General features: G+C 54.3%; 1 protein-coding gene across 5 annotated transcripts in view; it reads left to right on the top strand.

Annotated features, from left to right (window-relative positions):
* CAPN15 (calpain 15) overlaps positions 1 to 12,999 on the top strand; it is a 56,029-nt gene that overhangs the window by 1,428 nt on the left and 41,602 nt on the right. For 3 of the 5 annotated variants that reach the window (XM_069870087.1, XM_069870081.1, XM_069870085.1), the window contains exons 2-4: positions 4,711 to 5,100; positions 5,192 to 5,349; positions 9,420 to 9,565. The gene's annotated coding sequence lies outside the window, so the exon portion shown is untranslated. The remainder of the gene's footprint in view (positions 1 to 4,710; positions 5,101 to 5,191; positions 5,350 to 9,419; positions 9,566 to 12,999) is intronic. The other 2 variants (XM_069870086.1, XM_069870083.1) reach the window with 1 other exon arrangement.

Raw genomic sequence — 12,999 nt, 5'->3', positions numbered from 1 at the left:
CTCTGGATTTGACAGCACGTCAGCCTCTAGATCCTGGATGGAGAAATCCCTTATAGGGGATGGAAAAGGCTCTGCCCGCTGGCGAGCTTCTCCATTTTCTAAGCAGTGATCCCTTCCCTCTTCTGCAGGACATCCCTTCCCTCTCTGGCAGCAGGAAGCGAACGGTTTGAGGTGGTTGCCTGCTGAACCATTGGAGGAGATCGAATAATGTGCACGTTGTGTTTGAAATGCCATCTTGTTTCCTCCAAGCGTCTTTCAGATCGAAATCTCAGCTGGCGCTCAGCACTCCGCAGCCCTTCAGGATGTGGATGGGTGGTTTTTGCAGGCAGACAGAAGGTTATCTCTTATCTGAGAAGCACTTGCTGGACGTAGCCTGGGGCGTCTGTGCATGGTCTGTGGTGTGAGGGTGGCTGTGGTGGGTCAGGAGGTGCTAGAGGCCATGAGATGTATTTTGAGGAGGCCATGGATCAGCGGGTCGCAGCCGTGGGCTGGTGGGGACAGGCTGCAGACCTGTTGGATTGCACACAGAGTTCTTATTGTGGCTGCCCCATCCCTCGAGGTGTTCAGGGCCAGGTTGGATGGGCCTTGGGCAGCCTGATCCTGTGGGAGGTGTTCCTGCCCATGGCAAGAGGGTGGAAGTGGATGATCTTTAAGGTCCCTTCCAACCCAAACTGTTCTATGATTCTTGCAGTGCTTTGCACTTTGTCACCGGGATGCTCCATGTGAGCCGTCACCTTCCCTGAAGGAGCAGAGCTGGGTTTTTGCGTGGCCAGTTCTTGAGCCGGGCTGCGAAACAGAGTGGCCGTGCTCCCGAGTGAACCTCTGCCCGAGGAGCGAGCTGTGGGAGTGTGTCAGAGAGGCCTGGTTCCAGTTACCGCAGCTTTATGCATGTGGGGATATTAACTGGTTTGAAGTTGCATCAGCTTGTGCTTGTGTCCGAGGCTTTAACAGTTGAAGGCAGAAGGCAAGACCTGACACTGCTCCCTTCCCCGGGAGGAAGAGAGGCCTTTGAAGGTTTGATGCGACTGCTGTGTTTGTGGAGCCCTTTTGCTTTGGCAGGAATGGAAGCGGCCGCCGTGAGCCTGACGGCGTGGTGCGTAAGGGAGCCCGAGGCGTGTGCCAGGGAGGTCAGCTTTAGAAGTTGAATAAATATTGAAAGCCAACCAAAGCTGCTAGAGTTGCATGGAAGAAAGGGCGGGCATCCTGCCCAGCCTCGGAAACTGCCTGGTGGTGGTGGTGGGGCTGAGTGCCCCCTGTGGACGGGTCTGGTGCCCTGGAGAGACGCTGTTATGGGCATTCCGTGTGGCAACCTGCATCTTTTCTCTGGATACCACTGCTGGTTTGAGGGAAATGGGCTGGATCATGATGGTGTCTCAGCCCGCTGACCGTGGTGGGCTTTATCTTGTGGAAAATACACTGCTTTCTTCTGACATGGAGGTTCTGTGGGAGCTTGCCAAGCTTGCAGCGGTGGCACATGAGATGTGGAGAGACTCGGCCAGTGCGCGTGGAGGTGGCAGTGGCGGGGAGAGCCCCTGCAAGCAGGAGAAATGCTGTTGTCATCCCATCTTCTCGCTTCATCTGAAGCCAGGCTGTGTTTCTGGGTTCATTTCAGGCAGTTCGTTTTGGGGTTGGTACGGACGTCTTCTGTGAGCAGGGGGTCCTGGGAAGGAATGATTCCTGTGGCTTCCACTGAGGGAGGGTCTTTCTCATTATCATAGAATCAAGGAACGGTTTGGGTTGGAAGGGACCTCAAAGCCCATTCAGTCCCACCCCCTGCCATGGGCAGGGACACCTCCCACTGGATCAGGGGTTCCAAGCCCCATCCAACCTGGCCTTGAACACCTCCAGGGATGGGGCAGCCACCACTTCTCGCTTTCCCGAAGCAGGAGGAGGCTGGAGCGAAGGGCTGCTGCCTGCATCAGAGCCAGTGGTAGGGAGAGAGGAGGCCCGTTTGGAGAGCACGTGTCCCAGCTCAGGGTCCTGCTGAGATGGCTCCCTCCTAGCACACTATGCTGGGAGGAAACTTGGAAACAGCCCATTTGCTGGAACTTGGGGCTCAGAAAGAGGTCACACGCAGTGCAGCCTTGGGAAAGCTGCTTACGCAGGTGGGACTGGTGAGTCAGTGGCTTTCTCCTCGTTTTCCGTCATAATCCCACTCTTCAGAGGGAGATGTGCTCTCTGCCTGCGCCCCAGCAGCCTCCTGCATCTGCCTCAGCCTCGCTGCTGGCTGTGGGACCCTGCTGGAGCGCACGGCCCTTCCCAGCCCGCTGCCACCATGCCGGGCAGGCAGGAGCAGGCACTCGGGACTATTCCGAGCGCTGTCGCTGGCCCTGGATTTAGCTGTGGCAGCTGAGGAAGCCAAGGGAGGCAGAAGGGCTGTTGCCTGTGCATGAGAAACATTTATTTCTTGCCTTCACAGCTGCCTTCCCTGCATGGCGGCACTTCTCAGGTTGGCGGTGTTCCTGAAACGTGCTTGTGTTTGGTCACTTCGAAGCTGAGGGGAGGGTTTGTGTGCTGTTTCCTCTTGCCCTGGAAAAAATGCTGCTGCCCTGGTGCCTGGGCAGAGAAGGGGGAGCCCCAGCAAGGAAATAAGAGCCAAAGAAATGCGTCACCAGTGGAAAGAGCAATTGTTTTCCTGCATTTCTATTGCAGAGCAGCGCCCGGTGCAGGCAGCCGATGTTTGACAGCCAAGATAATACATTTATATTGATGTAATTAGCGGGATGGGGAGTTCGCTGAATGGCTCGGGGCAGTGCGCTTTTCAGTCTAACTCCACAAATGGATCAGGGAGGGTTGGAAGGCTGCCGGGAATTGGCCCTTTGGGTTTCTGGAGGTTGAGTACAGAACTGCTGATATTTCCTATTGTGCTGTACACTGCCTAGTTGAAAAGAAAATAACTTGAGGGAACACGGGGCTATTTTTGCCAGCGTGAGATGATCGAGCTTGATTGCTAAAAAACGAAGCGGAGTCTTTAGGCTGGCACATTAAGAACACTACTGGAGCCCTGTCTGCTCCACTCCAGCCGCACGCCTCTGCGCTTCACCGGTGGTGTGAACTCCAGTGTGTGTTCATATAAAACAGCAACAGTTTTTCTGTTCCTGCGGTGCAGCCCTTTTTGTAGGAAGCCAAGGCGCTCACTGAGCAGTGTCAGCGTTAGAGGAGGGAGGCGATGACACCGTGTTCCCAGGTCAGCAGCCCTTGCGTTCGCTCTGGTAAAACAGGGACCATACAAAAAGCTGTTGATCCCCCCGGTGATACCACACAGATGCTTCCTGCTGCACCAAAGTTTCCCCTTCAGCTTCTTGTTCCCAGCGCCAGCCCCGATGGTGCTGGTTTTGTGAGCACTGAGGATACCACAAGCAGCTTCCCAGCATGCATGGGGTTGTGTTCCTCCAACAGCAGAAGCTCCTTTGGTGCCTGTAACGGACAGGTTTGCAGAGCAGCTGGTTTGGGCAGCTCAGCTGGGTAACAGATGAACTCCCTCTATTTGTGCTGGTCTGTGGATGTAGGAACACGGCACTGGGCTGCGTCCTCCCCCCTGTGGCAGCTCTGCTCTCCAGAGATGATGTGGTCAAGGTCCTGCTCTCCAGATTGTCCATATCCATCACCTGCCTGCGAGGCTTGGGGCAGCCGGCAGAGCTTGGGCTGTCCTTGGAACTTCAGCTTAGAATAACTAAGCTGATGGGTATTAAGCAGTTTCTCTTCCTGGCCCTTGCGTATGCAAACACGTCTCCTGCAAGAAAAGTGCTGTGGTGTCACGTAGCTGGCTGTGGTCCTGTGCGAGGTGTGCGTCCTCTGGTGTTTGACGCGTTCTCCAAAGCCTTAAGCCTTCCCAGGGAGCAGTTTGTCTGTCTGAGTGCCGCGGAGGGGCTGTGGGCCCGGACTTCGCTGTGTCCCCGGTGCTTACAGACCATAGAATCGTAGAATGGTTTGAGTTGGAAGGAACCTTGAAGCCCATCCAGTTCCACCCTCAGCCATGAGCAGGGACACCTTCCACAGGATGAGATTGCCCAAGGCCCCATCCGACCTGGCCCTTGGGCTGAGAGGACTGGGGGCTCCTTTTGAGCCCTAGCCAGTCCCTTCTTTACTTTTTACTGGTTCATGAGTGGTGTTCCTTGCCCTTTCCATAGCTTTTGCCATTTGCTGGTTTGATTCCTTTAGTGGGACATCTCTGGATGTTCACACAGGCCATTTTTATCCCACTGCCTGGAGATCCCAGTGGTGCAGAGCACTGGGAGAGGGAGGCTCACTGTGAATTCCTTGTCACTGCTGTGGTGCTGGGCCTGCTGATGTGGCTGTGGGGCAGAGCTGGGCACCCTGAGCACTGTGCTTGCGCTGAATCCTTTGCCCTTTTACCCCCTCCTCAATCTAAGATAGAGGGAGCGTGAGCCTGCTGGTGAGCCAGGCGGTTGTGGACAGGGGTTGTTGTTGCTTCTCCGTGGGGGAGCAGGTCCCAGGGAGACGGCACTTTCACAGTGTGTGAATTCCATTAAAGCAGGTTGTTTCAACAGCAGAGAATATGAAGGGGGAAATGTCTTGGGGGAGGGAGGTTTGCAGAGGCAAGTATTACAGCGTCGTGCCTTCTGGGGGTGGGTTGGGCACGTTTGACATAATCAGAGGAGTCTGTACTTTGGAATTTCCAGCAGCTTTAGCTGCTAAGGATATCCTGGCCATGCCGGGTAATCAACATCTCTTTCTGTCTTTGAACAGCCAGGCAGCGTGGTGCAGCCCTCCAGACATCCCTGTGCTTGCATCAAGCCCTCCGGAGAGCCTGTCCCGTTTTTGTTTGTGGCGAGCTGTCCGGAGCCCTTATCGCGGAGGTCCCGCTGTGCTCCTGAGGTGCCGTGTTACCCAGTCCGACAACCTCTCTCACTGGAATGCTAAGCGGCCGCCGCTGTCAGGGAGAGTAAGGCCAGTGGTGGGAACAGGACTATAAATTCACCTCCAAAGGCTCTGAAACCACGAGTGAAGAACCATAGTCAACCCAGACCAGCTGCTGTCTCCAAGCAGGACTGTCGCCAGCTGGATGCTGTGGGAAGCACAGAGCTTTTGGAGAGCTGCGTTTCGAGTGGATGCTGATTGAGTGACCTGCAATGTGAGGTTGGTTGCATGTGCTTGTGCGATGCTGATCAGCCTGGAGTCTCGTCAGCCATTTATTCTTACATGCCTTTCTTTCCTCTCTGTTCTCCAGCCTGGACGTGCAGCTGGTGCCTCTCCGCAGAGACCTTCTAGCATGCTTCTCCGAGCGGGCCACTCTACGGGTGCCAACGGCAGCCGCTTGGTCCCAGGGACACCAGGCTGACTTCAGCCCCGCTGGGCATTGGACCTGCAGAGCAGAGACAGCGTTGGGTGAGAGGCTCTTCCAGCTGTGGCTGGTTCTGGGCTGGGTTGGGAAGGGCTGAAAGGAAAAAGACCTTTTCTGCACTGGTTTGTCAGTACGGTGACCCCGCTTCTTGTCACCCATGCTTCTCGTTCTTGTCTGTCTTCCTTGTTTTGATTCCTTCTCTGAGCGCTTCCTCTCTCGCTGTCCGTGTGAAGGCCGGTGCTCTTGTGGGTGAGGATGCTGCTGGTCCCATGGCTTTCTCACGGCGAAGAAGAAACTGTAAGAGCAGAGGAAACAATGTGGGGTTTTCCAGGACCTCCCAGGCTTAAGCCGTGGAAGCTGCATGACTGTCCCAGAGCATTTGTGTTTGAGGCAGGGCAAGGAGGGGCAGATAACTTAATGTCAGAAACTCTGTGTTGCGTTGCCTGCGATAGCTGTGGTGCCGTGTCAGTTCCCAGCCCAGGGCTGGGTGCAGAGGTGGCTGGGCTGCTTCCAGACCCTGCTTTGCCAGTGTGAGCTTGTCCCTTCAGTGTCCACTCGGCCAGGCTGACGAGGCCGAGGCCAGGCCAGGGCGTTGGATTGATCGAATGGGCACTAGCGTGTGGGGTGTTGCCCGATCTGGTCTGTCTGGCTGCTTACAGACCAGTTGGAGTCTCTGCGTGACTCTGGCTCCTGGCCGCAGTGGGTCTGCAGGAATCTCTTACAGTTCGGGGTCAGTGAGGCCAAGCCAGGAGCACCTTGGTCTTTGGGTGGTGACCTGATCCGCGCCACAGTGAGTTCTCAGCTGCAGGAGGGATAAAGTAACATTCCTGCTCTTGGATCAGTTCTGATGCAGCCTTGGAGTTGCTTGTGAATGCTCCTGTGGGCGTGCAAAGCCCTTGTTTGTGCTGCCTGCCCTTCCACGCAGGGCGCTTTAGCCAGCAGAACTGGGTGGAGGGAGGCCAGGGTCTGTGCAGCACGCGAGGCGATGGCAGCGGAGGCGGCAGCCGTGGCTGGCGAGGCGTTTGAGAGCGACTCCTGTAACGTGATCTCCTCTCCAGCTGCCTGTTTGGGCTGGGATGGGATCAGGATGCAGCCAGCTGGCCTGGGTTGGAAGACCGGCCCTGTGGATGTGCACGATGGCCCCTTAGCACTTGGCTGTGCCGGAGCAAAAGCAGCTTTTTACTCAAGGCATCTGCGTTGTGTTCCAGCCCTCTCATCTTAAAGCGCAGCGTTTTCCTCGTGTGATCATTATATTTGTTCAAATAACTACTCTCATGGGCAAATATTGCTTAAGGCGTTGTGTAATTGCACACATCCCACAGTTCCAGCTGTACTGGTGTAGCTGAAGAGGAGCCGCTGGTGATGGAGGCAGGCAGTACAGCCACTCCCGGGAGCACAGGGGAGCAGTGTGCTGGTGGTGGGCACTGTTAGATCTCTGTCGCCTCAGCTGTGCCAGGTTTTATTCCAGTCTCGTATTTTCACAATATTATCTCCGAACAGAAATAATGGAGTGTCTGTGACGTCAGCTGCAGGAGGATGTTTTCAGGACAGCACAGAGGTGTGCTCCGGGGGCGGAGAGGGGGCAGTCGTAGGGTATCGCACTGAGCTCCGCCAGAAGAGGAGCTGTTTATTGCCCCCTCTGAGTTTCCCTTGCCCTGTCCCACCTGCCCTCTTCTCTCCTGGTACCCTGTGTGGTTCATGCTGATTCTTGCGCTTTTATGTCCCAGTTGTTTCTGTTGGCAATGCCAAATGGCACTGTTGTCTGTCAGGCGTGCCCTGCCTCTGCGCCTGCTAGAGACAGGGTGGGTTCAGTCGAGGCCAGTTGGATGGAAATAGGGACTTGGTGTCCACTTGAAACTGGGAAAGTCCAGGTTGCATGGTAAATCGGAGAAGGAGGCATCCAGGTACTGCTGCCTCTGTGAAGAGCCCTTGTGGCTCCAGAGAGGGCCGAGCACTGAAACCTGGGAGCTGTCTCCTGCAAGGGCTTCCTCTGACTGTGGCTGGACAAATCCCGTGTTTACTGTCTGTCTCATTAAAGCTGTGGCTGGAGTATCTGGGGGCCGCGTGCTCAGGGGACGTTGCCTCCATCTCTTGCTTTCCAAGCCTGTGCCCTGGGTTTCACTGGCTGGGAGACTTCCCTTCGTGTTGCCCCTCTCTTCCCCTCCGTTCTGCAGTGGCCAGCTCTTCATCTGCTTATCCATCAGCTTAGCGTGGTCTGAGGTGCAATCCCTGGTGTCCTTTGGGTGTGACCTTCTCTTTGTGCTCTGCTGGGGCACCCATGGCCCTCTGGGAATTCCACTAGCAGAGTGACTGGGAGGAACTGAATGGGTCATCCTGTCCAGTTCCCTGCTGCTGAAGAAAGTCATGCTGTGCAGGTTGTGAGCTTGTCCAGGAACCAGTGGTTGGAGCTAACTCTGTGCTTTTTTCCCCCAGTGCTTCTGGAGCAGCTGGTCCCGAGATCTGCTCTGTGCAAGGTTAGGAACCCTCCAGTGCCTGGTGTTCCTGGGCTGGCTTGTCATGCTTGTGCCGTTGCCAAGTGTCACCTTGCAGATGAGAGATGACTTGCACATTTTTTTCTTTCCCTGGTTCACTGTAACCTTTGCGTCCTGCACCAGTTGTGGCTCTCGATGCAGATTTGTCCTGAGAAACGTCTTGAAAGCTTCTTTATTTTTCCACTGCTGCTTTTCGGGAGTTTGCTTTTGCTGGGCCTGTGTATTTTCATGTTGTGCTTTTCAGTGTTCTCAGTGCAGGTGGGGTTCTGAGCTGCACAGTTTGTGAACGTTAGCGAATATACAAGAGCACTTCTTGCATTGCTGCCACTTCTGTCTTCTTTTTTAATGTTTGTCCTTGCTGCTTTTGCCACCTTGCCCCTCCAGGAGGGAGAGATGTTGTCAGGAACAGTCGAGTCAAGGTGAACCTGATAAAGCACTGCATTGAAGAGCCAGTGCCTGGCTCTTACTCGTGGCTCTTATTCATGTTTATCTCTAGCTGTGAATGTGCAATAACAACAGTTCTGTTCCGCGCAGGCTGGCACAGCCTCAAACAGGAAGATCTGCTGTTTACCAATCAACACTCTGCTGTAAGTGAGAACTGGGGTGGAGGGAAGATGGTTTATTGCTGCTGGGGAATGCAGAGCGTAGTTAAACCCTTCTGAAAAAAGAGAAAACGAAGAGCACACGTGTTACTCAAGATGCCTTTTCCCTGGCAAGAGTCCCATGTGTGTGTTCTTCCTGCAAAGCGTCCCTGCTTATGCCGCTTCCCATTAAATCTGTAGCGTATCGGGAGCAGGCGAGTAAAAGCTTCCTGGTTTCTAATGCAGCGGCTCTTGGCAGGCAGTCTGTCAAGGTGCTGTGCCAGCCTGGCGTTTTTTGTGGCCGGGGCAGGCTGTGGGCTGAGCAGGAGGACAGAACTCTGTTACAAGGGTTATAATACAGAGACGAAAAACTCTGGCTCTGGTGGTAGAGCTTCCTGAGATTGGATGCCGTGGCTTGGCTTGTTTTCCTCCATCCCGTGCCGTTCTCTCTGTGCGTTCCCCTGCTGTTGCTAATGAGAGGAGCCGTGCCAGCCCACACGCGCTCTTGTTAACGCTGCCCTCCAACGCCAACCACACTTGGAGAGCGAGCTGGAGGATGTAAGCAGCTCCTCGCACTTCATTGAAGCGGTGTTAATTGACTTAATAGAGCACTGGGGGCTCAGAGATTGAGTTGTGAGTTGGTTTTTTTCTATGTGTGTGTGTCCAGGCCCTGCTTTGGTAGTGCTTTTGTTGCCATTTTCATGCTTATTCAGGAAAGGACCTTCCTGCTCCTTAGTTGTCAATGGAGATGGGTTTTGAAGTTAACCCTTATTCTGAAGAAACCTTCCTGTCCACTGCTTCTCCTTTTTTTTCCCCCGCAGCTTGTAATTAAGATGTTGATTGCCTTTTCAAGTCTGTCTAGTTCTGTCTCTCAAAGAGACGGTGATAGATTTCCAGTAGCTCACTGGATAATCTGTCACTGCTTTGGAGTATCCGGTGCAAGGGAGAAGAGGAAACTTTGTTTAGAGTTTGATGTTGGTTGCTTTGTGGCTGAGCTGGCTCTATGATAAATCTACTTTTCCTATCAATCTTCCGCTTCAGGCTTTGGACACCTCTTCCTCTGCCTGCATACTTATGAAGAGGCAGTGCTGGTCGTTAAAAGCAGCTCAGCCCAACTCAGCTGCAGTGTATGAGTTTCTTCTGGGTTAAAGTCGGGCCAGAACCAGTTTCAAGGCAGCTGGAAGAAGGTAAAGATCCTCGAGCTTGCCTTTGCATGTTAACGTCCGTGGCCAGAAAGATGTGCTGCTACTCTGGACTTTGCTAAAGCGTAACATGAAGCAAGAGGTCCTTCTCTGTGCTAGTCTAGGACTCCAGATTAAATTATCTTGTTACTTCATTAATAGCCCATCTGGAAATCTGTTTCCAGGCAGCTAATTTCATCTAACAATTTCTCTGTAAGTAGCGCATAGGTCTTGTTTCTCACCGTGATTTAGAAAACACCTCACTTGCAGCTCCCAGTCCCCTAGAATTCCTCTAAAGCCAGAACATCTGCCTCACCCCTCTTCTCTTAGCCCTGCTGTCCCATAACAACACTCAGGTGAGCTTTACTTTTCTCTTCCTTTTCCCTCTCCTCCTGTTTGTGGTGCTTGCGCTGCCTCATCCTAGTGCTTCGGAATGTGAGTGCTTCCGAATGTGAGTGCTTCCTGGCTCTGGGAGGCAGGGCCGTGCTTTCTGAGTCACAAGACGGTGCCCCAAGTCACATGGAAGGCTCGAGCAGGAGGGCTGGGAAAGCCTCCCACGTCCCAGCTGAGTGTGCCAAATGCTGGCCCATCCTTCCTGTTGTACCTGTGCCTCAGTCTGTCCTTGAAGGTACCTTCCCACCCCTCCCTGCCAGGAGCTTTACGAGGAACTAGAGCTTGCTGACACCTTAATTTCCTGCCAGGACTGCAGCACTCAGGCTGCCCTGTAGGCTTGGCAGGTGAGAATAGGAAGAAAACGGAGCAGAACATTTTTTCTTGTCACCCAGAGACCAGCTTTGTGCAAGACCCCTGCTCAGCGTGGAGCTTCCCCGTGTGCTTGGCTGCTTTGCAGCAGGGCTCCTGCGGGGATCATGGGAGCTCCTGCTGTGCTGTTGACCTCTTGTTGGGTAGGTGTTTAGCATCTTGGATTTCAGGCTGTCCTGCATCTCTCTGAGGTGGATGTCTTGCTGCTTGTCCTGCCTTGTGGAAAAAGAGAGATTGTTCACCCTTCCTCCCTTGGGGTTCCTTCTTTTATCTGAGCCACCTCAGCCTGGCAAATACCAGTCACGCTCTGCTCGGTGTCCGTGCCTGGCTTTGCACGTCTTGGGGTTCTGCCACCCTGCCTGGTGGGGCTGTGCCCACAAATGCTTGAGCTGCTGTTCCTCGCTTGGTTGGCATGACACACCTTCAGGCCTCTATTCGGTGTCCTTCGATAGTGTCCTGTGCCTGGCCTCCTCTGTAACCTTCTGACGCTGATGTGCCTCCTGCTGTGAGCCTTGCCCATCCCTGCAAGCCGTCCCTGCTCTCTCTGGGCCCCGGGAGCGTGTGCCCTGCTGCGGTGCTGGGTGGGAGATGTCCTGTGCTTGGTGCCAGGGTTGGGAGGAGACCCTGTCTCCATGATGTGTGACAGGCTGTCCTCCAGCTCCATGCTCCAAGCTCACTCCAGCTCCACCAACTCCACTCATGGGGCCCTGAATGAATTGCATCCTGCAGTCCCCAGGGAGGAGGCTGTTCCTGACAGGGCTGCATGTGGGGGCTGGGCATTCAAAGCTCTGCAGGAATGCTTCCGTCTCCCTGTGAGCAGCAAGTTGCCTGTGAGGGAGAGCAGAGGGTTCCTCCTTTGCTGTGGAGGGTGGCAGGAAGTCCCAGCTTGTCTCAGTCAGTCCCCAGGGTTTGGGAGTTCACACAGCAGGAGGAATCATAGAATCATGAGATGGTTTGGGTTGGAAGGGACCTCGAAGCCCATCCAGTCCCACCCCTGCCATGGGCAGGGACACCTCCCACTGGATCAGAGGTTCCTAGCCCTATCCAACCTGGCCTTGAACACCTCCAGCCACCACTGCTCTGGGCAACCTGGGCCAAGGCCTCCCCACCCTCACAGCAAAACATTTCCTCCTAGGATCTCATCTCAATCTCCCCTCTTTCAGCTGAAAACTGTTCCCCCTCACCCTGTCTCTGCCCTCCCTGATGCAGAGCCCCTCTCCAGCTTTCCTGGAGCCCCTTTCTGTACTGGAAGGCTGGAGGAGAAGGGCTGGCACTGGAGGAGAAGGGCTGGCACTGGAGGAGAAGGTTTCTGTTCTAGACAAAAGCTTTCTGCTGTGTGGCTTCCTCTGGGCACAGCTTTGAGGAATGTTTTTCCCCCAGGTACATGCTGTGCCTTCTTCCAGGCCAGCTGCTGGCCCAGCACCTCAATCGATCGAGAACTGTCTGGTGCGTGGGGTGGCTGCGTTTTCATTCCTGGATCTTCCCTGGAGCAAGGGAGTAGCTCAGAGGTGGCTTTATTTATAGGTTAGGGGAGTGGAGGAATTAATGAAGTGACAAAGTCTCGTCCCTGAGTCTGAGAAGGGAGGCTGAGAACCAAGAGAGGCTGGAAAACTCAGGCAAGAGCTGAGCTGGCTTGTGCTTCAGGGACAGTTAAATCAATAAGGAAAGGAGCGTGGGGGATATCCCATGGCAGGGAGGGACCTCTGCAGTGGGACCAGCCAGGGTCTGTCTGGCTCACTAGCATCCACGGCGCCGGGGCTCCCAGGACCTCCGTCTCCTCTTCCTGCTGCATGCCAGGGGGAAGAGCTTGGGGCTGATCCTAGGAGGATCCGAGGGAAAATCAATCCTACAATTTCCTAGATACTTTGAAATATCTAAAATATCTATGCTAGTTCTGGGTTGTTTTTTTTTTTTATTTTTTTTTTTTTGCTCTCTTCAGAGCCAAAACCTCCTCTGAAGCCTAAGGGAAGGAAAAGGGATTGGGCAGACCCAGATCCCCACCCTTCCTGCCTGCTCGGGTTTGGGTGGTGTGACAGGAGAGCTGGGGCACAAAGAGTCAGCCCTGCTGACTGGGTCTGAGGAATTGGATTTGTCTGGAAGCATCCAGGCAGCAGCAGGAGAAACCTCCATGGGAAAGCTTTGCCATCCTGAACTTGCTGTAAGTGCCTGCGGCTCCAGGTGCCACTGGGGCAATTTGGGGAAGGGTCTGCCTCACTGAAAGTGGATCAGGGTGAGTGAGAGTGAGCGATTTGGAGGCAGAAAAATCAAATCTGGTTTAATTTTGGGAGCAGTTCAACAGCATCAGCTCAAACGCAGTAATTTCTGCTACTGCAAGGGGCACAAAGCCCAAAACCAAACTCAGCATCTTGCTAAGGTGCTTAACTGCTAATTTCCATGAGGGAGATCCACCCTTCCCAAGGCACTTCAATGTGTTCACGTTGTTGCTTCCTCTCCTGATTAGATAGGTGGAAGCAGTGCTTTATTAATTAGGAGGAAAATCTTGCTCCCTCCTTCTGAGGCAGAGCAGCTCTTGGCACTTTGCTCCTGTTCCAGGCTGAAGCCTCCCCTGTTCGCCCGGGCGAGGTGCCGGCTGGGCAGGCATCTCCCTGCCCCGTGGGAGAAGTTCTTCAAGAATAAGGCTGAGCGCTTCCAGGAAGGCTTTCTTCTTTGTAGGCTTC

The sequence above is a fragment of the Phaenicophaeus curvirostris genome, chromosome 16 (genome assembly GCF_032191515.1).
Source record: "Phaenicophaeus curvirostris isolate KB17595 chromosome 16, BPBGC_Pcur_1.0, whole genome shotgun sequence".
Lineage (NCBI taxonomy): Eukaryota > Metazoa > Chordata > Aves > Cuculiformes > Cuculidae > Phaenicophaeus > Phaenicophaeus curvirostris.
This window is presented reverse-complemented; position numbering and strand designations above follow the sequence as displayed.